Raw genomic sequence first — 26,519 nt, 5'->3', positions numbered from 1 at the left:
AATCACAGTCTATCACAATGTTTAATGCAGAGCATGGGCTAGAGGGGTATAAACGCCTCCCAAACTGGTGTGTGGAACAGTGGGACTCTGTTCTTAGGAGAGATTTTGAGCTCTATCCAATACCTTTGAGATGAGCTGGAGTGGTGGAAAGGGACATCAGTGCCTCCTGTGGCTGAATGCTATTCCGTACTTAAAGAAATGTTCCATCATCTAAAGCCACGTTGATTCTGAATAAAATGTTGGTTGAGCAAGTGTTCACAATTGTTTGGCTATATAGTGTATCAGAATCAGTAAACGCAGATCATCGATTGTTGTATTCCCAGTATTAATTGCAGTTTAAGGCAGCATTTATGTCAGAATGAAATGGAGTGTGACTAAGCACATGGAAATATCACAAAGTTGACAGAATTGGATGTCATGTCAGAAATAAAGCTGAAGCTAATGAATCGAATACAGCATCAACATTCTAGTGTCTGCTTGTCATCCAGTCTCTTCAGATTCAATGAGGTTTTTATTGGCAGGCAACACAACTGCCGTTTCACTGAGACTAATTCAGTCCAGACGGGTTTCTACTAAAACTGGGACTGCTGATTTTACAGCGTAATAAAAGATCAATGCTGCGTTTTTATGAGCAACAATAACATATACCCATGAGAATTGGGAGAGTAAACGCAAGCATCAAATGATTAGAGAATGTGAAATGATAAAGTGATGTGCATTTTCATTACAGAGGATTGAACCAGTGCTCATGTAAAAAGACTGGTGAGAAAAATTATCCAATGCAAGCCAATAAAAGAGCAAGGAGCAGGCATAATAATCACACACTGCAAACAATTATATCACAAATCTATCCATCATATCTAATATTCCTCGTTATGAGATGGACAACAATGAGAGGGAACAATATTGTAAATTATTCAACTTTTTTTTGACATTTTTGATTGATCTAGGACTTTAGATTTTAACAAAAAAAAGTATCTTTGTCCACTGACAATTCATGTTTCAAGAAAAACTGCATACACTCTCATCAGATAAAACATTCATCCATCCATTATCTGTAACCGCTTATCCAGTTCAGGGTCACGGTGGGTCCAGAGCCTACCTGGAATCATTGGGCGCAAGGCGGGAATGCACCCTGGAGGGGGCGCCAGTCCTACACAGGACAACACACACTCACACCTACGGACACTTTTGAGTCACCAATCCACCTACACAACATGTGTTTTTGGACTGTGGGAGGAAACCGGAGCACCCGGAGGAAACCCACGCAGACACAGGGAGAACACACCACACTCCTCACAGACAGTCACCCAGAGGAAACCCACGCAGACACAAGGAGAACACACTACACTCCTCACAGACAGTCACCCGGAGGAAACCCACGCAGACACAGGGAGAACACACCACACTCCTCACAGACAGTCACCCGGAGGAAACCGATGCAGACACAGAGAGAACACACCACACTCCTCACAGACAGTCACCCGGAGGAAACCAATGCAGACACTGGGAGAACACTCCACACTCCTCAGACAGTCACCCGGAGGAAACCCACGCAGACACAGGGAGAACACACCACACTCCTCACAGACAGTCACCCGGAGGAAACCGATGCAGACACAGAGAGAACACACCACACTCCTCACAGACAGTCACCTGGAGGAAACCAATGCAGACACAGAGAGAACACTCCACACTCCTCACAGACAGTCACCCGGAGCAGGAATCGAACCCACAACCTCCTGCGCCACCGTGCCGCCCCAGATAAAACATTCTGTAGCCCTTATACAGTTCAGGGTCGCGGTGTGTATTATTATTATTACTTTTATTTATTTATTTATTTATTTATTTATTTATTTATTTATTTATTTATTTATTAATCAGTATTGTTGTATTAATGGCTTGGCAATACTGTATCTAAATATGGTCATGCCAATAAAGCTTATTGAAATTGAAATATATATTGGTTCCTAGAGAGAGGGAAAGAGAGAGAGTGATAGAGAGAAATGCTTTCAAGTAGGATGAAAAATAACCATTTATTAATCATAAATCTGTATCAAGAGCTTGTATAATAATGTGTTTATAGTAAACATGATTAGTGGAATGTTACATAATGTGTGATTTCCAAACACATGATTATTTATACAAAGTCTGTCTATCATCTATTTATTATCAGCACAATCTGAGGGACATTTCAGATCTGCCAAAATTTTCCTTTTTTTTTTTTTATTTTCAGCTTCCATCAAATAAAGATTGACCAGAATCCTAGCAATAATTTACAGCAAATTCAGACTGACTTGCTGGGAAATAATATTGCATTATTTCAGTAACACAACAGCAGAGTGTATTGCTGCATCTGTCAGATAACAGTTGAAAAACTGTGAAAACAGCAAGACTCTACATTTCGTGCTGTCTCAGCTGAGATTAGTTTGCTCAGCATTGCTGTCCTGCCTCCATAGAAAACGCAACATTTTACCTTAGAACAAGGTCTAGGCAATGGGGAAATTCCATCAGATATAGTCCAAACCACTCTACGTTATATTTGGCTTGTTCAAAAATAATTATTTTACCCAGTGACACTGATTGTGTTTATATTGTTAACAATGGTGTATTTACAAATATTAGCTGTTGAATACATTTTTTATTATTATTATTTTACATTTTCATATGGGATTTTCATTGTTCAAATTTTGTATTTTCTACTAAGTAATTTGTAAAAATACTGTACCTCTTCAAACAGGTGACTTTGTTCTTAAACTTTTATAACCCTCAAAAGAGCCAGTCACTATCTAAATAAAACAACATGCAAAATCTCTGACAAACAACTAATGAAATCTTCATTAACACCTAAACATCCAGTTTATCTAAATGTAATCTCACACAGGATATGATCTAAAGTATACTATGCCAATCCAATACAGCTTCACAAATGACCCAACCCACTCTCTATCTACCTGCCACCACAACATTCCTGTAATCATCTACCTTTGGCCATTTAAATCCAAACCAATGGTCTAAAATGTGTGAAGAACGCTTCTTATTTGTCAACCACTTATATGAATATACCACTCCACTTTATATATGGCATGAAGGCCAAATTAATCTACTTATACACTACAGGTTGTGGAGAATAACAACAGTTATAACATTTTTAATAAAGAGATAATATGAAAAAGCAGCATGTGACACTGCAGTTCGTGCCGCTATTACACAGCAGCAAGGTCCAGGAATCTTTGTTTCGATCCTTACCACAGCTCACTGTCTCTGCGGAAGTGGATGTGTTCTCTTCACGCCTGTGTGAGTTTCCTCTGGGTGCTTTAGCTTCCCACCACAATTCAAAAACAAGGGGCTATAAGTTGATAAACTAAACAAAATTGTACACAGGTGTGAAAATTATTATTATTTTATTGTCTAAACTTTCATGCGACCAGGGAAGTCATCAAGAATACATCCTGATTTTAAGTAATGGCCTGGCAAGAATCTAGATAAACTACTAAAAGAATTTACAGAATGAGCAACAAACAGATCATAAACTTGATCCAATAACAGAGGCACAAGTGCATGTATCATTAACTATAATGCTCTTTTAACAATTCTGAGCATTAAAAACTAAGATAATTGATTTGAGTTAAACATTTTTGAGGTGTATTTTAGTCATTAGAAAGAAAAAAAAAAAAAAAAAAAAAAAAAATATATATATATATATATATATATATACATATATATATATAATTCCCGCCTTGCGCCCAATGACTCCAGGTAGGCTCTGGACCCCCCGCGACCCTAAATTGGATAAGCGGTTACAGATAATGGATGGATGGATATATATATATATAATTTTGTGAATCCCAATGATTCCAGGTAGGCGGTTACAGATAATGAACGAATGAATTAAATTCTGTGAATGCTTCCTCAACACTTGCTAGCTCTCCAGTTTGCATACTCAAAACTGGTCTGTGTTTACAAAGCCCCAGTGTCAGTGTCACGCCCTCGTCCTGTCATGTCTGTTTTCCCCGCCATGTGCTCTCTTAGCACGTGGCTCTGTTTGTTGTTGTCCTTGTCTCCGCCCATGTCCCGCCTTTGTTCCTCCTCCTCGTCCGTGTCTTATTACCCTTGTTATCTGTTTCAGGTGTGTCTTGTCTGTGTTAAGTATTTAAGTCTCCTTGTTTCACTTCCTCTTGTCGGTCATTCGTTTTCGTTCCAATTCACAGTTTTGTTGCTTCCATTGTATTGTTTCGTTCCAATTCCAGTCTTGTTTTGCTTCTATTTTCACTCAGTCCGGTCTGTCTGTCTCTATCGTGTCATGTTGTTGTTTTACTTCCTAGTCATGTTGTTTAACCCTCTAGTCTGTCTGTCCATATCTCTAGTTTTTCTGTATTCCTCTTCAGTCTGTTTAGCTCTCTGTCCTGTTAGTTTGTTAGCTCTCTAGTCTCTGTCCCTTTAGCACTGTTTAGCACTCCATGTTTATGTTTAGTCTGTTTAGCACTCCGTGTTTAGATTTAGTCTGTTCAGTACTCCGTGTTTAGGTTTTGTCTATTTAACTCTGTGTCCTAGTTTAGTTTGTTTAATTGTCTTGTTATCGTAATCTCTCTGTTTTGTTATTCTTTCATAAATAAAGTTCGCTGTGTTTTAGCGTGTGCGTCCACCTCCGTCAGTCCGCCCTCCTCGTTCTTGACAGTCAGTAAATGGATAAAAACCTAAGGGTCTCTGTCCATTATGCTAGGCCTTCTCTCTCTTCTCACAGAAAGAAAAGGCATCTGAAGGTTTTACACAATGAATATACCTCCAAATGTTGAAAAACATGAACCGAGATGAGAACACAAACTGCATGAAAGTAAACACAGAACGAAAGTGCTATAAAACTAAACAACTCGAGTAACAAGTTAATTTCTGTGGTAATTCAAACAGTGAATCAAAACTTACAGACAACTTAAACTTCCACCTTAAAAACCATGGAGCTTCTGAATGTAAACAAACAAGAGAACAACATTTCCCCACCATCATAGACATTGCCTATAAGTTGAATATGAAGTGAGGAGTGGGTGTTATACTGACTAGTACATCTCCCAGCTCCATTCAGAGCTCACAAATATTCTCCACTCTGTGAGAGAGGCTGAGCTGTGTCTCAGATTCTGAGCTGCAGGCGGCTTATAGGACAGACATAGAATAAAAAAAGGCTAAGAGGGAAAGACAAGAAAAATTCACTCTCGCCCCTTCAGTGTGGATGGGTCATGTGACGTGGTCCACTCACGATCTTTCCTCCTTCACCACAGGGCAGCACTGAGCCTCACACAATGGATAAAGATTATGAAACTCTCGAGTTTCTCCACAGTCATCACCAGAAAGATTGCTTCAAAGGAGCATGACTCAGTCATGAGTCCCTTTGGATTGTTTCTAAAAGGGCAGAGAATATTAGTTCAAAAGCTGGAGTATGAACTTACCAAGAGCAAATGGTCCTAAATATGTCTTTGTTATGCAGCAAAAGCAGGGATTTTGTAGAATGGAAGGCTCAGTAGAGAAAGCTAGAAATGCCACTGTCTCTGGACCAAGAATTAAAGTCAACAAGCTAGAGTTATCACGATTGAGAGAAGGTCATGGATTTGAGCATCAAGATGCCTTGAAATGAATCAAAATATCTTGATGCCTGTCTTTCCCGGGGCTTGATATGAACAATATAGACAGTCAGAATGGAAGTATAATGCAAGTTAAATATTGAATGTACAGCTAATTAAACGCCTTAAAGAGTGACTCTTTTCTTGCAGAATGAGCCACATTTATCAGGAATGCAGAGTACTTTTTTGTTTCCAAACTAATTCAGCTGTAAATGGTCAAAATGGCCCTTTCAGATTTTGGTCAAATGAGGCATATAAAACGAGAGGTACTGATTTCTGTTTGTTTTGGTCACTGTCCTAAGCTTGTTAATGTTCAAACAGTTTCATCAATGGCTCAGAGAAGCATTGAAAATGTGTCGCTATGTGGAAGGAACAAATAGATTTATAATTACAGTTCTTATTTAAAATAGTGCCTTAGTGCAAGGTACAGCTAAAAAGTAATTAGAATTACTTATCCACCATTCTGTTGTTGAGCATAATGTACTGCATGCTAAATACCATGGTAGATAGTCTAAACAATGTAATATTTTTAATAAATATATTTTAGTTAGCTTTCTACTTTTTTTTTACCGCCATGAATTTAGGGTTTGGCCAAAATTGGATTTTCATTTTGGTTAAGCACTAAGGTTTACTGATTTGCTTTTCAACTCAGGGCTGAAGATAGGGTCCCCTTGTTAAAAGCATAGGCTCAAATCCATTAAGCTCAAATATGTTTATACTATCCAATGCTATGGCATAAGTACAGCAGTCCCATACAGGATCAGTAGTGTCAGCCTGACTAATATGCCTGACTAACTAAACTGCCCATTATGTGATATAGGCATAGGTGGCAACAGGTCTGAAAGCATTTGGTAAATAAAAACAAACATCCATAGCTTTAGCCTCAGCATTTTTATCAACTCCTGGTAAGAACAGAAGTGGAAAAGAAAATGATTTCACATTTGGGGGTTTAATGCACTTTCCATGTAAAGTGAAAGGGTTGGAAACATATCATTCAGAGTTTTAAAGGCACTGAGGCTGTAATTATTAAAAGTGTTGCTCTGTTGACAGTAGCATTTCTGAGAAGCTGTCCATTGGCTGAAAGGGGGACGACCGCTTTCACAGTTGCCATAGGAATCCTGAACCTTCCACAGTTGCCCTAGAGACAGGGTCCCATACAAAAGCCTGAGGTATACGATTGGTTATTTGTAGGTTTGTCAAAGTCATTGAACAAGCCCTGAAAAAGGAATGAACATTTCCTTTAAGTGATATACATCATGTATTCCATAATCTATAGCAGCATGACAATATGGCACACTACACTGGAAAAAAAAGTATATGAATAAATCAATAAATAAAGCTAAATCATCTTAAACTAAGGCAATATTTGCAGCAGGTAGTGTGCAGCCACACAGCTCCAGGGACCTGGAGGTTGTGGGTTCAAGTCCCACTCCGGGTGACTGTCTGTGAGGAGTGTGGTATGTTCTCTCTGTGTCTGCGTGGGTTTCCTCCGGGTTACTGTCTGTGAGGAGTGTGGTATGTTCTCTCTGTGTCTGCGTGGGTTTCCTCCGGGTGACTGTCTGTGAGGAGTGTGGTGTGTTCTCCCTGTGTCTGCGTGGGTTTCCTCCGGGTGACTGTCTGTGAGGACAGTGTACTTAATTTCTCCACCACTTCTGTAACAGATGTTTTTAATGGTCATACTGTGGGTGTTTCTACTGGTTAGTGCAGATTAGTTAGTGTTGTTAAAATGTACTCTACATATGCCGGTTGAGGCTATAGGAAAATGTAGTCTCTCAGAATTAAAAACAAAAACCATCTTCATCACACAGAAAATAACCTACAGCTAAAATTAAATCATCTTAGTTTGTCTCCATTTGCTACAGTACCATCTTTTACTACTCTGAGAAGTATTTAGACTAGATTTTAGAGCATTTTGGTAAGGACTTGATTGCATTCTGCCAGAAGAGCTTTTAGTGAAGTCAAGTACTGACATTGGATTATTAGTTTTGGATCACAACACATCCCAAATTCACAGGATGTAACTATATCACTACACAGAAAGCAGTTTCATTGAAACTGAATACTAGATGTTGTCACACTCAAGACTATTTTTGCCGGGCACTAAGCATCATCATTTCTGGCCATGCTTAGCTGCTGCAGAGCATTCTATTTTTTTTTATTCTTTTATTCTCATACCTGGTTAGAACCGTATGTAGGTGCAGAAATCACGCAGTGGCCTCTCTCTCTCTCTCTCTCTCTCTCTCTCTCTCTCTCTCTGTGGAGGCTGCTGAATCTCAGCACTGGGGTCATTAAAACAGAACTGATTACCGAACAGCGGGGGTAAGTCTGATTATATATTTATCAGCGGCCAACAGACGCAATTAAAATTCCCTTCTGTAGAACGTCCCTGTACCCCAAGAACCATAAAGACCCCATTCGCCCGCCCGCCCCACTCTCTATCTCCCCTTTCTTTGTGACTGCCCCTCTACTTTACATGTTTTTCCTAAGATCTCTTTTTGTCTCTCAGCAAGTAACACAATTACTTTTTTATCACCTATATTTACAGAACTCTTTGTGGAATAGTGAGGCAGGGCTGACAGGGACATGCTGGTGTCTGTCTCTCTGTCTGTCTCTCTATCTCTTCCCCTCTCTGTTCGTCTGCACAAATCCAGATGCTGTAACTCAGCAGGTCTCACTCTGATCCAAATACCAGCTTCTATTTTCATGCTGCTATATGGCCTCCAGCTCCTTGTACTGCTTCAGCAGACTAGACATGTACATTGTTACACCGACAGATTAATTAACCTGCTGTGGTCTGCCCTATATGTTTTGTAAATACACCTTACAATTATTGAATTCACCTATTATAAGCAGCACCTAGAAAAAGCATGAATTGGAATGGGAATCTCTGAAACAGCTACACACGAGCCTAAGTATTCCATGAGTCCTAATTTACTTACTGTCAGTTGCATTGATTTGGAGCTATTATTTTTAAGAAGAGTGCTTTTACGTAATGTAAAACTACCACCAATGTGCAGCATTCACCCGGATTATGTGAGGGCAGCCAATTCATGCCAGTAGCCAACAAGGCATCTGTTATTTGGTAGAGTGGCAAGAAACACACCTTGGACATTCCATAAACCACCATACAACACTTGTTCAGTGCCATGCACTGACTTAAAGGTGTTTATACACAGCCCTAGCTCAGTAAATTGGGAAAAAAAATGAAGGCTCTCAGCCCAAAATGGCTCAGGCTTCTTTGCTGTACGTCGCTGACTGAGGCAAAAAGAAATGGCATCTGGAAGTGTTTGAAAGGTGGTGAAACCTCAGAAGCTCAGAATGTTGAAAAGCATTAAAAGAGAATAGAATTACAATTAGATTAGAATAAGAAGCATTTTATTGGCGACGATGCTTGCACATAAAGGAATATTCTTCTCCGCATTTAACCAATCCGTGCAGTGAAACACACATTTACACACACACTAGTGAACAGTAGGGGGCAGTGAGCACACATGATGGGAGTGGTGGGCAGCCCTGGCCACAGCACCCGGGAAGCAGTTCAGGTTTAGGTGCTTTGCTCAGGGGCCTTCCGTCATTGACCTGCTGGCTCTTATGGTTAGCAGGCCATGGCTTCCTACATGTAGATTTTGCTCTTTTTCTGCTCCATAGGTGGGTAATATTTACTTATTTTTTTATTAGATTCCAAAGACTGAAATTAGGCAAATTCAAGAGACTGCATGAAAGTAAACACATACAGAAAGTGTATGTACTTTCATAAAACATCTCGAGTTCCATATGAGTTTCTGTGAAAATCCAAACAGCGAATAAAAACGTACAGACAAGGTAAGCTAGTTTCTTATTCAAACATACTGTTAAAATATGCGAAGCTTCTGAATGAAAACAAACACAGGAGACTTTGTTTTGCTGTGAGAACACTAGTTCCCCCGAACTAATAATCAGTATTAAATATCTGACTTCACTCATTTTTGCATGTGCAAATGCCACCAAATCATTACAGCAATGTATCAGAAGAGTAGACGCTGTTACTGCGGAAAAGTGGGACATGCTACTTATTAACATATTCTTCAATTTAAAAGAAAACATAGACATACAGTGAACTCGACAGCCTCCAGAAGATTATTATTTCAACTTGAATACACTGAAACTACAGGAAACAACGGTCAATTGTAATTTAAATGAAATTTGAGCTTCACGTTTGGACGTTATCCAACACACATAACAACCGATGTCAGCACGTCATCCGTCAACTACTGCTCAGGTCGCGAGCTATGGACAAGGCCATTTGCTTTTGAAGGGAAAACAACATACGACAAAAGTCAGTGACATGACACAGCAGTGGTCCTGGGGCTCACATCTGTCAGCTCCTACCTACTCTGCTCCCAACATACTGAGGCTAATGAGCTGCTCATCATCTGTAATTAATTTGCCGTTTAGACCCAGCCAAAAGATTGGGGGGACAGGAGGGGGAGCAGAAAAAAGGACAAACTAACCAAGCAATTACTCTCCCCAGCTCTTGCACAGCCATCCACTGAGCCTCCAGATGCTCTCGCGTGGAGGCCACCGGAACGTCACAGAAGAATACAACAATAAAGAAATGAGGCATTTAGAGGAAGTTAAATAAAAAGAGGTTGAGGTTTCATTCATAGATGAAATAGACAGCTAACTGTTTAATTTACTGGTTCCATAATGAACCTGCTCAGGACCAGAGAACATACTTGCATTAACATTTTTTTAATACACATCTATATCATTTGTACACCCTGCTGCATGAAATTGCTCCAATTGTGATAGCTTGTATCTTCTTCAAAGCAAAACAATAAATGTCACGGGAGCAGCTGCACATGATCCTATGGTCATCATGCTCAATGTCAAACTGCACTATGGACTACACTGATTATAAAGCCCCCCAGCACTGGACTGTGTTCTCTGGAGTGGTGTATATGAACTTATCTAATCATTCAACATCAGAACTTGATCTTGAAAGTGTTTATGTGGCTGCCAAGGAATCCTCTCAGCAATATACACACATTTAATCTACAGCCTTTCCAGAGAAGCAGGAGCTGCGTATACAATGTGCTGAATGAGCAGATTTCTTGTGTATTGTACCAGCTAAAGGCGTTTTGTTTTGTTTTGGGTTGCACATCTAAGCTGAGACCACCTGAGGATTTTTTTTTATTATTCTAGAGGAAAGGTACAGGTTTTGAAAGGCTATTAAACAGTAGACTCCCCTCCCAAACACCACCTCAGCAGACACTGAGGGAATTCTGTGTCTAACACATAGATGCCATTCTGCCTAGTCCTTCATATGTGGGAGAATGTCTCCCCAGCAACCATTGCATGGGCTTAATGATTGGACAACCATGTGTTGCCATAGCTACTGGAAGCTCCCATCCCCTTCTCTCTGCCTCTTTCACCAGAGTGCCAGACAAATCAGAATAAAATAGAGAAACATTGTCCATATTTCAACCAGGGTCGCTCCTTTTTATTAAATGCCTAAGCTTTTCTTGAGCAGAGATGTAGAAAGTATTGTATTACATCTTTCCAATCTGAAAAAACAAAAATATAAATGTTCAGTTTGTTGGTAATACTTCCGGTCTTATTAGCATTCATTTCATTCATTCATTGTCTGTAACCACTTGTCCATTTCAGGGTCGCGGTGGGTCCAGTGCCTACCCGGAATCACTGGGCACAAGGCAGGAACACACCCTGGAGGGGGCGCCAGTCGTTCACAGGGTGACACACGCACACACATTCACTCACACACTCACATCTATGGTCATCAATCCACCTACCAGCGTGTGCTTTAGACCATGTGAGGAAACTGGAGCACCCGGAGAAAACTCACACAGACACAGGGAGAACACACCACACTCCTCACAGACAGTCACTCGGAGGAAACCCACGCGGACACAGAGAGAACACACCACACTCCTCACAGACAGTCACCCGGAGGAAACCCACGCAGACACTGAGAGAACACACCACACTCCTCACAGACAGTCACCCGGAGGAAACCCACGCAGACACAGGGAGAACACACCACACTCCTCACAGACAGTCACCCTGAGGAAACCCACACAGACACAGAGAGAACACACCACACTCCTCACAGACAGTCACCTGGAGGAAACCCACGCAGACAAAGGGAGAACACACCACATAACCCCAGGTCCCTGGATCTGTGTGACAGCAACACTACCTGCTGCGTCACTGTGCTGCCCTCCTACTTAGCAGTAATAAACAATAACACAATGCTGTAATGGTAACAAGACCTAGCATCGCAGAATATGTACCTTTAGAGAATGTTATAATTGTTCTATATATAAATGTTAAAAACCTTAAATAGAAGTTTATTTAAAAGAATACCTCATTGTAAGATAGGGATTGGGTCAGAACTGCTGAAGTCATATTGAGGGAATATGGAGCAAGTAAATAAAGACAACCTTCATTCAAATAGTAAACTTCCCATACAACTTAGCGTCAGCCCTCACCAGTCACTCAAATGAACATGGTTCATTGAGGATGTTGATGCTTCTTCACATTATGAAACAGTAATTTAGTAGTCTAGACCTATTTTAAACATTGCCACCCTTATATGCAGGACTGTCTATATACTGACTATAGCTTTGTTCAGTTAGGGACCACAAAGCCATTCTGTACTGCATCTCATTAGAAGTAGGCTGCAGGGCCATTAGGAATATTCCACACCCCATGTTCATGTCATCAAAGGCAGGGTTAAACTGTGTAAAACAGACATGACCAGATAATTAAGAAAAAACAAGAGTGGAGAAATGAGAGACCCATGAGGAACCAGTGAAAATAAGACTGGAGAAGGAAGTGAACCAAGGTGTCAGGATCACGAAGCGGACTGACTGAGGGTGGACGCACTTGCTAAAACACAGTAAACGTTTATTAACTGAAAATAACAAAACAGAGACTTTTAACAGAAGGTAAACAGGTTAAACTAGACACTACGAAATAAACAGGGTAAACTGGACAGACGGACAACAAAGCGAAACGATGACAATAGGAAATAAAACAACGACGGGGAAAACTACAAAGATAGACAGATAACATGACCGACAGGACTGAAGACACCAGAGAAATGAGTAATGTTCGACAATCAGGACGTGAGACAAGAGGGCTTAAATACAAGACATAAATGAGACACACCTGGACAGATAACGAGGAGGATGGGTTAACAGATGACACAGACGAGGAGGCGGAACAAAGGCAGGACAAGGGCGGAGACAAGAACATAAACAAAACATAGCCATGTGCTTAGAAAGAGCACATGACCGGGGAAAACAGACACGACGAGACGAGGGCGTGACACAAGGTAAACCAGTGAAAAATGATTGTGTGATCTGTCTGCCACTCATTATCACTTAAAGGAACTGGAGTACACACCGGTCATTCTCAGCAAGATGGGGTGAGATGTTGTGGTGTTTGATCCTTGTGGCATTTTAACCAAAGCTTGGCCATGACATTTAAGGAAGCCCCCAGGGAAATGTGTTAACTTGTGGAAAAGGGATTTTTCAGCTTTGATTTCAAACTCACATGAATTGTAATCGTATGGGTGTGTGTTGCCCTGTAAAGGACTGGCGCATCCTCCAGGGTGTGTTCCTGCCTTGTGCACAGTACACTATATTTCAGTACACTATATACCCAATAGCTTTGACACCCCTAATTCATCTGCTTGCGAACATGTTCATTCTGTACACACAGCATGTATTAACTATATACGAAAATGTACAATGGAATGAGATGCTCTGAAACAGCTGCAGTTAAGATCATGATGCTCAGTGCTCAGAGAGAGGGGTTTGCCCACACATTGCGTGTTCTGATTAGTAGCACATGCATATAATTGATGCCACATAGTCTGCCACAGAGGATTATGTTCAGAATCTCATGGAGTGTCACATACATTAAACACATGTGACATATTCTTGCTGCAGCAGTTAACAGTGGGCTTTAGTGAGTCACTAAAAATTGCAGAGTATTCAATGGAAACACAGGGTCAGTCTAGCCTCACAATTCCAGGCTGTGGCTTACAGAAGTATTCAACCAATTGTGTGTAGGTTAATAGTTTGTGAGCTGGAATTCACATACTGTGTGATTTTCCTGCCGTATGGTAAGCAACGTTTTCTTTTTTGATTTGTTTGCTCCAGGATTCTAGAGTACATCTGTAATGCTAAATAGCTTCAAGAGTTCCGTTAGATTTTAGAAATCAATTGAAGAGACTGGCATTGACCCACAGTGTCAGACAAATGAAATTCACATACCACCCCTGGGGAGTTGATGGTTGGCTTTCAAACTGTACATACATGTTCCAAAAGGTGCAAGGTGTCCCCTCAATTAAGGGCAAGGTCATCTTGTTCCTCCAGGTTGGAGGTTCCCTCACAAGAGCAGTCTGTTTCATGTTTTAGAGTTCGATACCACTTTCAAATAAGGCTTATAAAGGCTTATAAATGGTTAAAAATCTGTTCAATACATTGTTGATTCCAATTCAGGGTCACGGTGGGTCCAGAGTCTACCTGGAATCATTGGGCGCAAGGCAGGGAATACACCCTTGAGGGGGCGCCACTCCTTCACAGGGCAACACAGACACACACACACATAACTACGGACACTTTGGAGTCACCAATCCACCTACAAACGTGTGTTTTTGGACTGTGGGAGGAAACCGGAGCACCCGGAGGAAACCCACATGGACACAGGGAGAACACACCAACTCCTCACAGACAGTCACCCGGAGGAAACCCACACGGACACAGGGAGAACACACCAACTCCTCACAGACAGTCACCCGGAGGAAACCCATGCAGACACAGGGAGAACACACCAACTCCTCACAGATAGTCACCCGGAGCGGGAATCGAACCCACAACCTCCAGGTCCCTGGAGCTGTGTGACTGCGACACTACCTGCTGCGCCATTCACCACCATTCATGCCATGCATGCATTCACCACCTAATTATTAACATTAATAAACAGATTAAACTCTTTATAAACCTTTGTAAGTGTAGTCTTATTCTAAAACGCTACCCAAAGTTCCTCTACCTCCAGGGCTGTATCTAACAGCGCAGGCAGACCAGTGTTTCCCCCATGACAATGCTGAAGACGGATGATTAGTTCTGGATAACAGACAACACTCCAGCTCATCCCTTACAAACGGGACGAAACTCCGTCACTCCAGAGAACACAAAGCCCAGAAGTGCTGAGTGGCTTTAAACCCCTCTATCCCTCAGATTTTAAGGAATGTCTAATATATAGGGCCATCTGAAAGATTTGATGCTCTGATTAGCGGAGGCAAAACTAAGAATCACAGAAGGAAAATGTGGTCATTATGTCATACGTACAGCACGTCGGAACATAGCCCACAACCACCGCAGCTCCAGTCTTCAGTCTTCAGTAGGAAAAAAAAAACTGCAAATTGCAGGCTTTCATTTACAAAGTATAAACTATACACAGTATGGGTTAGAAGTAAAATAATAATCATATCAAGCAAAACTGTGGCAAAACATTTCGCATTTTTAAAAACTAGGGGAAAGCACAGGGGGCCCTGTTTTATCTCACAAAATGAGTCATGGAAAAGTAAAGATGGGTCCTTTTTGGGCAGAAAAAAAAGCAAATCAGACTGTCCATTTGCGTTAATGCTAGCGTGTATAACACAATATATACAAAAGTTTGAGGACATTCCTTTTTAATATGTTGTGGACATTTAATTTTCCATACGTAATTGAATTCTCTCCATAGAAGAGCATGAAATTAAACGGAACACTGTGGAGCAGCTGCACATGAGCCTAATGTCACATTGCTCAATGAAAAGTGTTGGCTAGAAGGGCATATGGGCTGCAATGAGCTGTGAAGCAGTGGCATTGTGTTATCTGGAGTGATGGAGATCCATCCAATACCTCTGTGATGAGACGGGGTGGTGTTTGCGATCCAGAACTAATCCTCCGACATCAGTAAGCAATCAAATGCTGAAAGCAATATTCCAGTATATTCTTTAATAAAGAGGAAAGAATGTTACTGCAGCAAAAAGGGAGAAACTCGTTATGAACATTATTCATTTCAGAAGAAATGTTTGACGAGAAGGTGTCCACAAACTTTTGGTAATATGTAAAACAGACCTTGAATAGTAAACGTGATTATAGATCAAAGAGAGAATGCTTTTACAAAATGATTTTTCCAAATGTCTGCAATTTTTCTGCTTTCATACAGAGACTGATTACAGTATTTTCTCATCCTGATTTTCTTATCCTTTTAGATTCCAATTACAATGCTTTCTTGACACACTCTAATTACCTGCTCTTAAATGGCCTTAAATGGGAGGTTAATCACTGTGATTAATACCCAAGCCTTTCAGCTACTAATGCCTGGAAAAATGAATTCATTTTAATCCCGTGCCTTCATCTACACCGAATAAGTAGCGGAACATAATAAAGAGATGAGTATAGGATAAGAAGGGGAGCAGAGGAGGAGAGAAAATGGCAAGTCTTTCTCTAAATCCCAGTCACATATTCACACACTGATACAGCCCTGAAGCTAACGTCTCCTCACGCAGAGTCAGACGAGCAGAACCAACTGCTTGACAAATACAGCATTTCAGTTCAATGAATAAAGCAACTCTATTTGTTACGTTATGGTGTTTTTGTCTTTCTTACTGTTAACAGAAAACAAGAACAAGGAAGAAACAAAAAATATACCAACTGTGACGCCACACACCACATGAAACAACCATCAGTAACCCACTGACTCTGACTTAGATTGTCGAATAGAAAAGATGTACCACAAAATGAGGATTTAATGGTTTTTCCATGCTTCTGCATCTAGCACAGAGAACTTCAGACCACAGTTAAAAGAAACCAGTTACATTTCTTTTAAACAAGTGCCTTGATGGTAGCTGTGTGCATCTTTCTGTGTGGTTGTTTGTTCATTTTTTAATATTCTACTGTCTTTGTGAGTGCTATTATATGGACATTTGTGGGCGTTTTTCATAAAGGGTGGTTTTAATGTTATAGAGACTTCCAGAGTCTGCATTTTGCAAACTGAATAGAGGTTGGCTGCAGTGGTTTGAAGGCAGATATCTAGCTGACACTTGGCTTCAGGTATGGTGATATACACAATAAGGTAAGACTCTTTCTCAGTCAGCCACAAGAATAAAACCACGGAGAGGTGAATACGGATTATCTTGTTAAACTGTAAAGAGGTGGAATAGGCAGCAATTGAACATTACAACATTCATTTATTCATTCATTATCTGTAACCCTTATACAGTTCAGGGTCACGGTGGGTCCAGAGCCTACCTGGAATCATTGGGCGCAAGGTGGGAATACACCCTGGAGGGGGCGCCAGTCCTTCACAGGGCAACACACAAACTCACACATTCACTCGAACACTTTTGAGTTTCCAATCCACCTACCAACGTGTGATTTTGGACTGTGGGAGGAAACTGTAGCACCCGGAGGAAACCCACGGAGACACAGGGAGAACACACCACACTCCTCACAGACATTCACCTGGAGGAAACCCACACAGACACAGGGAGAACACACCACACTCCTCACAGACAGTCACCCGGAGGAAACCTACGCAGACACAGGGAGAACACACCACACTCCTCACAGACAGTCACCCGAAGGAAACCCACGCAGACACAGGGAGAACACACCACACTCCTCACAGACAGTCACCCAGAGGAAACCCACGTGGACACAGGGAGAACACACCACACTCCTCACCTCCTCACAGACAGTCACCCGGAGGAAACCCACGCAGACACAGGGAGAACACACCACACTCCTCACAGACAGTCACCCGGAGGAAACCCATGCAGACACAGGGAGAACTCACCACACTCCTCACAGACAGTCACCCGGAGGAAAGCCACGCAGACACAGGGAGAACACACCACACTCCTCACAGACAGTCACCCGGATCGGGACTCGAAACCACAACCTCCAGGTCCCTGGAGCTGTGCGACTGCGACACTAACCTGCTGCACCACCGTGCCGCCCCACATTACAACACTACAAACTTAACACTGGACGAATCGAAAGTTTCCCATTCTTGCATGTTATAGCATTTCAGCTCCATTACAGGGTTTTGTGTTTCATTATACATCAATTCTTTTCAATAGGTGACAGGTCTGGATTATTTTAGCAGCTCTACTCTTTTACTAAAGAGCCATTGCTGTTGTAATCCAATGCAGAATTTGTATTGCACTTGTCTTACTAAAATAAACAAGGCCTTAACAGCGTTTTCCCAGATGTGTACGTCACCATAATATGTGCATTAATGTAACGGCATACCATCACAGATGCTAGCTTTTGAACTGTGTGCTTCCTACAACCGGGGTGGTCCCTCTACTCTTGTGGATGTGAAATCCAATATTTCCAAGAAGAATTTCACAGTTTGATTTACATAACACAGTTCCAGAGAAGGTAGATACTTCTCTGTGTATTTGTTGCTGCAGCAATGATGTGTTTCCACAGACAATGGTCCTGGGAAGTGTATTTGAGCCCATGCCATTATCTCCCCTACAGAAATGTGTATGCTTTTAATTCAGTGCTAACTTTTCTGGGTACAGTGTTTGTAAATGATGTACATAAAGTGTCTACGTGGGGCGAGCTGGCAATGGATGACCCTCTGTGTGAGCATTTGTGTGGCAGCATATTGGTGTGTGCCCAAGAGAGGGACTCACACACACACACACACACACACACAGAGAGAGAGAGAGAGAGAAAGAGAGAAAGAGAGAAAGAGAGAGAGCAAGAGGAGAGAGTATGTATGTGTGTGCGTGAACAAGAATGTGAGTGTGTGTGTGTGTGTGTGTGTGTGTGTGAGATGTGAAAAGGTATGTCAGTCTCCCTCATACATACATTAGTCATCAGTGTGTCCTTGGAAACAGCTGGCCTTAAATCTTTCTGTAACACCTTCATCTGCCCCAGAGGCTGTAGCTTGTTAAAACTGCCTTTAGGAAACAACTCCTTATAAAAACCAACATCCGTTTTTTTTTTTTTTAGATTAATAGTCTCGGCCCTATCAGCACATACCTCTCTGTAGCCATTTCAGCATTTAATAAATACTCACAAAATCTACCACAAGCTCATAAAAGCTCTATGTCCAAATGATCATACATTTACCAGGTAACTACCAAGTCAATATCAGGTCAATTCAGTTACATTAACGGGGACATTTTATACCCATATTTCCACAAGTTAGCACGGTTCACTGGAGTCTTAATAAAATGGCTGCGCATGCTTCTGTCAAAACACCACAAGGATCAAACTATACAGCACCATTCTACCCTGTCTAACCAGCCCTATCCAGGCCTACTGCTTTCAGCACCTTCATCCATCCATTATCTGTAACCGCTTATCCAATTTAGGGTCGCGGGGGGTCCAGAGCCTACCTGGAATCATCGGGCGCAAGGCGGGAATACACCCTGGAGGGGACGCCAGTCCTTCACAGGGCAACACAGACACACACACATTCACTCACACACTCACACCTACGGACACTTTCGAGTCGCCAATCCACCTGCAACGTGTGTTTTTGGACTGTGGGAGGAAACCGGAGCACCCGGAGGAAACCCACGCGGACACGGGGAGAACACACCAACTCCTCACAGACAGTCACCCGGAGCTGGAATCGAACCCACAACCTCCAGGCCCCTGGAGCTGTGTGACTGCGACACTACCTGCTGCGCCACCGTGCCGCCCGCTTTCAGCACCTGTTCCTTTAAATGAGAATGAGGCTATGTCCACCTGAACCCGAGAGCACATGAGCAGAATTTATTTTATTTATTTATTTATTTATTTATTTATTTATTTATCTTTTGCAATGTTTGCTTGGTTCTCCTTTTCTCTCCTGTACTCTTATATTTATGTGCCTCTTATTACTGTTATGAGGAGACTGGAGAGCTCTAAAGTCTCTGAACTTGACATCTGAACTAACGCAAAATCAGAATGGCTCGTTGTATCCCAAGTTTTCTAAAGGATAGCCCACAAACAACTGTCTGGATTGTCTTACTTCTGTTTTTGGGTTGTAGGTACTAAATATATCCGAATGAATGTGCAATTGCACTGAACAAGAGATTTTATTTCATAATATGTCCCATTTAATGTGCACCCACAGTTGAAATAGATATATAAATGTGCACACATCTTCTCAGGAAAGTGTACAATCCCTCTGCCCAGTGCAAAGTGTATGCTAGAGGGGTGTAAATGCCCTGGGGTCTGGGCTGTGAAGCAGTAGAACTGCATTCTTAAGGTCAAGTGAGCTCCAACCAATACAGCTGGAGTGGTGACTATGATCCATAACTTACCATCCATCATCACCTGAGCTCCGTAATGTCATTACGGCTGAAACCCCGTACGTCCTTCAGAGAAAAACCAAACAAAAAGATCTACACTATGCCTCAATATAGGAATGTTAATTCTCCTCTAAAATATACTTAGATTCAAAACTACACAGGGAAATTCACCTGAACGGTCTCAAGTTGTGAAAAAAAACAACTTAAAACGTAAAAAAGCCATGTGAAATACTTTTGTGATGAGATATTGATTTCATATTGAATTACCAACTTCAATCTGACTTTCAATTCATCACAATGTACACTCTGTTTCCCACTCATCATCTCAGATCAATAAATACAGCTCATTCCAAACAAGACGCTAACCCAAACAAAAAATGAGCTTGAGGTGAGAGCAGAAAGTGCAGTGAGTTTGGGAGACCAGATAAAACAGGCATTTGTATTTAAGCTGTGGTCACACCAGACTTTTGCCTCAGTATTTTCTTCATGGGCAAAAAGCAAAAATCACCTAAAAGAAGTGTCTCTGAAATGATTTTGTTTTATAGGAAGTGTCTAGTTTGATAAATGGCTACATTTTGGGTTTTTGCTCAGCTGCAAGAAACAAGAAAGACTGTGTTGACTGGGCAGCGGTTTCTTGTTTTATTTTATTAATTATTTTACAATTAAAAACCACAACTGAACATTTCATTTTCTATTGTCTCCCAGTAAAAAAACATGGTCAGTGAAAGTTAAATTAGTGGTTACCAGACGTGTAATTGTTTCCTTGTGTTTAAGTGTCATTTTCCACTAATAGGCTATTTTCACCCACAAGGATTTTTCACAAGTTTTACTCATGTTTGATCTGGCCTTGGTTTTACACTGTGGCTTAGCTGACCTTTGACTGGACAATTTGCCTGAAGCTGGATGCCTTTTAAAACTCACTGCCCCAGAGAGATACTCCTGTCCAATTAGCTGAGCTCCACAACACTGCAGCACATATTTCATTCATACTTTCAGTCTACACTGTCACCCAATGCACAGAGTCCAAATCTACACTGTCAATAAAGCAAGATTTGACTGAGAGAGTGAATAAACACCTGTTGCTCTATATAAAGTAGTCAATAACAGGACAAAAAAACTTACAGTAAGGGCTTTAATAGTGTCATGTTCAGCCCCTTTTTTATATTTAATTATTTCTTGCACTACTGCTATTTCTGTATCGTGGTATTGTTTTCCTGATTTAATTTGCAGATATTGTTTTCTCTTTGAAATATCATTTTAGTTTAATACAGAATTTAAACACAGCAGCTTTTTTTTTTACATTGACTTACACTGAAAGTTAAGAAGGTTTTCTCCTTGTCCTGTAACGTTACTATTGGGAGATGCATGTATTTCTTTGGACAGTGACATATATATTTCTTCTGCCTTTGTGCATTTGGTATTTGTCTTTTTAAAATATTAATAAACCATATAGACAGCACCATGGCACAACAGGTAGTCGCAATCACACAGCTCCAGGGACCCAAGTCCTGCTCAGGGTGACTGTCTGTGAGGAGTTTGGTGTTTTCTCGGTGTCCGTGTGGGTTTCCTCCCACGGTCCAAAAACACACATTGGTAGGTGGATTGGTAACCCAAAAGTGTCCATACGTGTGAGTGTGTAGCACTGTGAAGGACTGCCACACCCTCCCGGATGTGTTCCTGCCTGGAGCCCAGTGAATCTGGGTAGGCTCCGGACCTACTGCGACCCTGAACTGAATAAGCGGTTACATACAATGAAACCATGTTTATTGTTCTTGCCTAATATCAGACTCTGACCTTGACAAATGCGTGGTTTTAGCCTCATGTGCAGCTGTTCTTGAACTTTCCATTTTACTGACAAAGCTTTCCTATAGACATTATGCAAAGTGTGCGAGCAAAAGGTCAGCAACCTGTGTCAGGAATATGTGCACTTTCTAAACAGCACTTTAGAATTCACTCATAAAAGAAGGGATGTCCACATACTACCAGACATATGCTGTAATTAATAGTTCTGCAGTAATTTGTGAGGTGAGTTTACAAGTGATAAAGTATTGGGGCAGGGAGAGATTGTGAAAGAAAAAACTCGTGGGGAGTATGTTAGTGCTGAGCACGTTTATCTGCACCTCCTGTAATAACAGTAGGGAAGTATATAACACCACCCCACCTCCCTCCCTATCTCTCTCTCTCTCTCTCTCTCTCTCTCGCTCTCTCTCTCCCTCTGCTCCACCCCCTACTTGTGCACTAGGTTTTGAAAGGGAAGGCTCCCATTGGCTGCTAGTTTGATAGCATTGCTGAGAATAACCACCAACCAGGGGTAGGGTGCCCCTTCACACAGTTTCCACAGCAACCCCTTAAATTCCACCATGTGGAAAAAGCAGTTTGGAGACAAATACAGAACAGGAAGGTACAGCAAGTTACATAAAACACCGTGTTACTGTAGAAAATATGGCCAAAATGTTTCTGACATTCCTTCTAATGAGTCTATTCTAGGTAACGACACAAGTGTTCATTGGCACCCACAGCTTGTATGACCTCTGCAGGACTGCACTGGAGCAACCCACATGAACTTGAAGTCAACATTACCAAGAAGTTTTTTAAAACACCCCAGAAGTGGGATATGTGCTCTCTAGAGTGATGGTGGGCAGGCCAATGTGTTTGGGAGTGGTTGGAGTGTTTATAATCAAGAACTAATCATTCAGCCTTAGTTATTTTAAAGCCTTCCTAAATAAGTATGAGGCAGTTAATCCCATTGGTTACAATGGTTTTATTATTATTATTATTATTATTATTATTGCAGCTCTAAATATGTTCCTGAAAAATATATCAATGCATTTCCAGCAAGTATATAAACAAGAAAGTGTCTCAGGGAAATATGTACAGTGTCACATGTTTAGAGTAAACTGTCACATGACCAGAACGGTTTATGTCCTGACTGCACCAAAGCTCTCAAAGAAAACGTTATTAAAGCATGTTAAAGTAAAGAGATAACCATTGCTTTTGAAGCATAAAATCTTTAAAGTGTCTAGTGTGGATATATGCATTTTCATTTACTCAATTTTGTTAGTAAACGTGTTGATGGCAACAATAATATCCAGTGGTGGGATAACACAATGCATCTAAATATCCACTTATACACATATATAGCTCTTCTTCTACCAAACTTTCTACAATGTTTTTTCTTTTAGCTTCTACACATGTTGGATTCAAGTGACCATTCAAGTTCAAGTTCAAGTTCAAGAAGTTTATTGTCATTTCAGCAGTATATAGTGTTTACAGTACACAGTGAAACGAAATAGCGTTCCTCCAGGACCAAGGTGCTACATAAGACAATACACAACATTAAAGTGCGACTAGTGTAAAGCTAGTGCAACATGAAACAGTGCACACGCATTAAAGTGCAAAGGACATAGAACACAAAACAATACACAACATTAAAGTGCAACTAGTACAATCTAGTGCAACATAAACCAGTGCATACACATTAAAGTGCATCAAAACAAGGCCATGCAAAATTGCAGTTATCTCTCAAAATGAGTAAGATGCTGTCCTCAGTGATTGTGATAGCGATGGATCAGACCTGGAGTAAGAGCAGGAGACAGGTCATTCATCAGCCAGGCAGTTAAATGCATATTCTGAACTTACGTCTATGGTTTTCTCCAACGGTCCAAAAACACACATTGGTAGGTGGACTGGTGACTCATAAGTGTCCGTAGGTGTGAGTGTGTGAGTGTGTGTCACCCTGTGAAGGACTGGCGCCCCCTCCAGGATGTATTCCTGCCTTGCGCCCAGTGATTCCGGGTAGACTCTGGACCCACCGGCGACCCTGAACTGGATAAGGGTTACAGATAATGGATGGATGGATAATTGGACGTTTCAATACATGTTGTACAATGGAAACAATGTTGATGTCTGATGCTTTCAGTACTCATAAGGGTTTTTCAATGTGTTAAATAGTCCATCCATCCATCCATTATCTGTAACCGCTTATCCAATTTAGGGTCGCGGGGGGTCCAGAGCCTACCTGGAATCATCGGGCGCAAGGCGGGAATACACCCTGGAGGGGACGCCAGTCCTTCACAGGGCAACACAGACACACACACATTCACTCACACCTACGGACACTTTTTGAGTCGCCAATCCACCTGCAACGTGTGTTTTTGGACTGTGGGAGGAAACCGGAGCACCCGGAGGAAACCCACGCGGACACGGGGAGAACACACCAACTCCTCACAGACAGTCACCCGGAGCGGGAATCGAACCCACAACCTCCAGGTCCCTGGAGCTGTGTGACTGCGACACTACCTGCTGCGCCACCGTGCCGCCCTGTGTTAAATAGTCACACTAGAATATAGTAGAGCATTCTTGTGGAAATACTGGGGTCTGCTAATGACAAAGTGTTAAATGTGCTATGAACAAGGCTAGGACATACAAGAATGTATGTGACTGCATAGCATACATTTGTTAAATGCATATGCACCATATCATCCCACAGATCACAATTGTGGCTAATCAAAAAACAAACATTTTCATACATTTTTCCTGGAAAAATGTAAAATAATACAGAGAGATTTTTTTTCAAAGGGTTAATAATAAATTGGATAATTGTGTCTGGAAAAAATCTGGGATTAAATGGGTAAAATAATACCTTTCATGTAGTGAAACATTAGATGAGTATGTGTCTAAAACAAATTCCAATATAGTACGTTTAAAATATTGTTGCTGCAAAAACAAGAAAGTCAAGCATATGCTGAGACAAGGGATCGTCTCCCAGCTGTTTGGATGATGCAAGACCAGACGATGTTATTATACAACAAGCCACTGCTTCAGACGACCAGGGAGTCAGACACAAACAAACACTGCTGAGTCCCAGGAGCACAAGAGCCCAGACAGCCATTCTAACATCCAGTTTATCCACTCTGCTTCTCACCTAAAGTAAACCGTTATTATAGTGAAAATACAGCATTTCCTTATTGTGGTCCAAGCAGCCTGGCCAGCCCCGTTACCTAAATTACGAGCAGCCACCAGAGTAACACTGAATATTACAATCTGCCAACAAACCCATTTCCCTTCTTCAACAGAAGCCAAAAGACCATACACAATATAAGCTTCTGTAGTATTTAAGCAAAATAATATGGGCCAATCTCTCAAACATATGCCATAACATTTACCATAGCCATTATATATTACATGTACATATACGTTCTTTTTTAAAGTATATAATTGTAATTGAAATTTCAAACATTCTTTTGCTATTGACATTTTATTGTAACTGTTGAGTAGCATTAAAAATGACCATTTTCATTATATTCAATACAAAATAACTAGAAGATTAAGTCACCGGATTTGTCACTGCATTTTTTCCATCAAAAAAAGCATTGCAAAAACATGTGTAGCTATTGGCTTTATTCTTGGGGATAATATATGTATCAAAAAATATTTCTGAGTTTTGATTTTAAAAATGAAAATTTGGGATTCTCATGTTAGAGGTCATGAATGTCATTTTTATAAAATAACAATTTTAATGCATATTTAGAGGGGTATCGTAGGCAGTCACACAGCTCCAGGTACCTGGTGGGTGTGGGTTTGAGTCCCGCTCCGGGTGACTGTCTGTGAGGAGTGTGCTGTGTTCTCCCTGTGTCTGCGTGGGTTTCCTCCAGGTTACTGTCTTTGAGAAGTGTGGTGTGTTCTCTCTGTGTCTGCATGGGTTTCCTCCAGGTGACTGTCTTTGAGGAGTTTGGTGTGTTCTCTCTGTGTCTGGGTGTGTTTCCTCCGGGTGACTGTCTGTGAGGAGTGTGGTGTGTTCTCCCTGTGTCTGCGTGGGTTTCCTCCGGGTGACTGTCTGTGAGGAGTGTGGTGTGTTCTCCCTGTGTCTGCGTGGGTTTCCTCCGGGTGACTGTCTGTGAGGAGTGTGGTGTGTTCTCCCTGTGTCTGCGTGGGTTTCCTCCAGGTGATTGTCTGTGAGGAGTGTGGTGTGTTCTCCCTGTGTCTGCGTGGGTTTCCTCCGGGTGACTGTCTGTGAGGAGTGTGGTGTGTTCTCCCTGTGTCTGCGTGGGTTTCCTCCAGGTTACTGTCTTTGAGAAGTGTGGTGTGTTCTCTCTGTGTCTGCATGGGTTTCCTCCAGGTGACTGTCTTTGAGGAGTTTGGTGTGTTCTCTCTGTGTCTGGGTGTGTTTCCTCCGGGTGACTGTCTGTGAGGAGTTTGGTGTGTTCTCTCTGTGTTTGGGTGTGTTTCCTCCGGGTGACTGTCTGTGAGGAGTTTGGTGTGTTCTCTCTGTGTCTGGGTGTGTTTCCTCCGGGTGACTGTCTGTGAGGAGTGTGGTGTGTTCTCTCTGTGTCTGCGTGGGTTTCCTCCGGGTGACTGTCTGTGAGGAGTGTGGTGTGTTCTCCCTGTGTCTGCGTGGGTTTCCTCCGGGTGACTGTCTGTGAGGAGTGTGGTGTGTTCTCCCTGTGTCTGCGTGGGTTTCCTCTGGGTGACTGTCTTTGATTCCATGTAAGCTCTGGACCCACCGTGACCCTGAACTGGTTAAGCAGTTACAGATAATGAATGAATGAATTAACACATATTTAATTCTCCAAAACTATTACCAT

The 26,519-nt window shown here is 41.6% G+C and overlaps 1 protein-coding gene across 1 annotated transcript in view; it reads right to left on the bottom strand.

Moving 5' to 3' along the window:
• The window catches only part of ablim3 (actin binding LIM protein family, member 3), a 106,856-nt gene that overhangs the window by 66,332 nt on the left and 14,005 nt on the right, over positions 1-26,519 (bottom strand). The window lies entirely within an intron of this gene.

This window comes from Hoplias malabaricus, chromosome 17, assembly GCF_029633855.1.
Source record: "Hoplias malabaricus isolate fHopMal1 chromosome 17, fHopMal1.hap1, whole genome shotgun sequence".
Classification (NCBI taxonomy): domain Eukaryota; kingdom Metazoa; phylum Chordata; class Actinopteri; order Characiformes; family Erythrinidae; genus Hoplias; species Hoplias malabaricus.
Note: the sequence above shows the minus strand (reverse complement) of the source record. Positions and strands in the feature narration are given on the sequence as shown.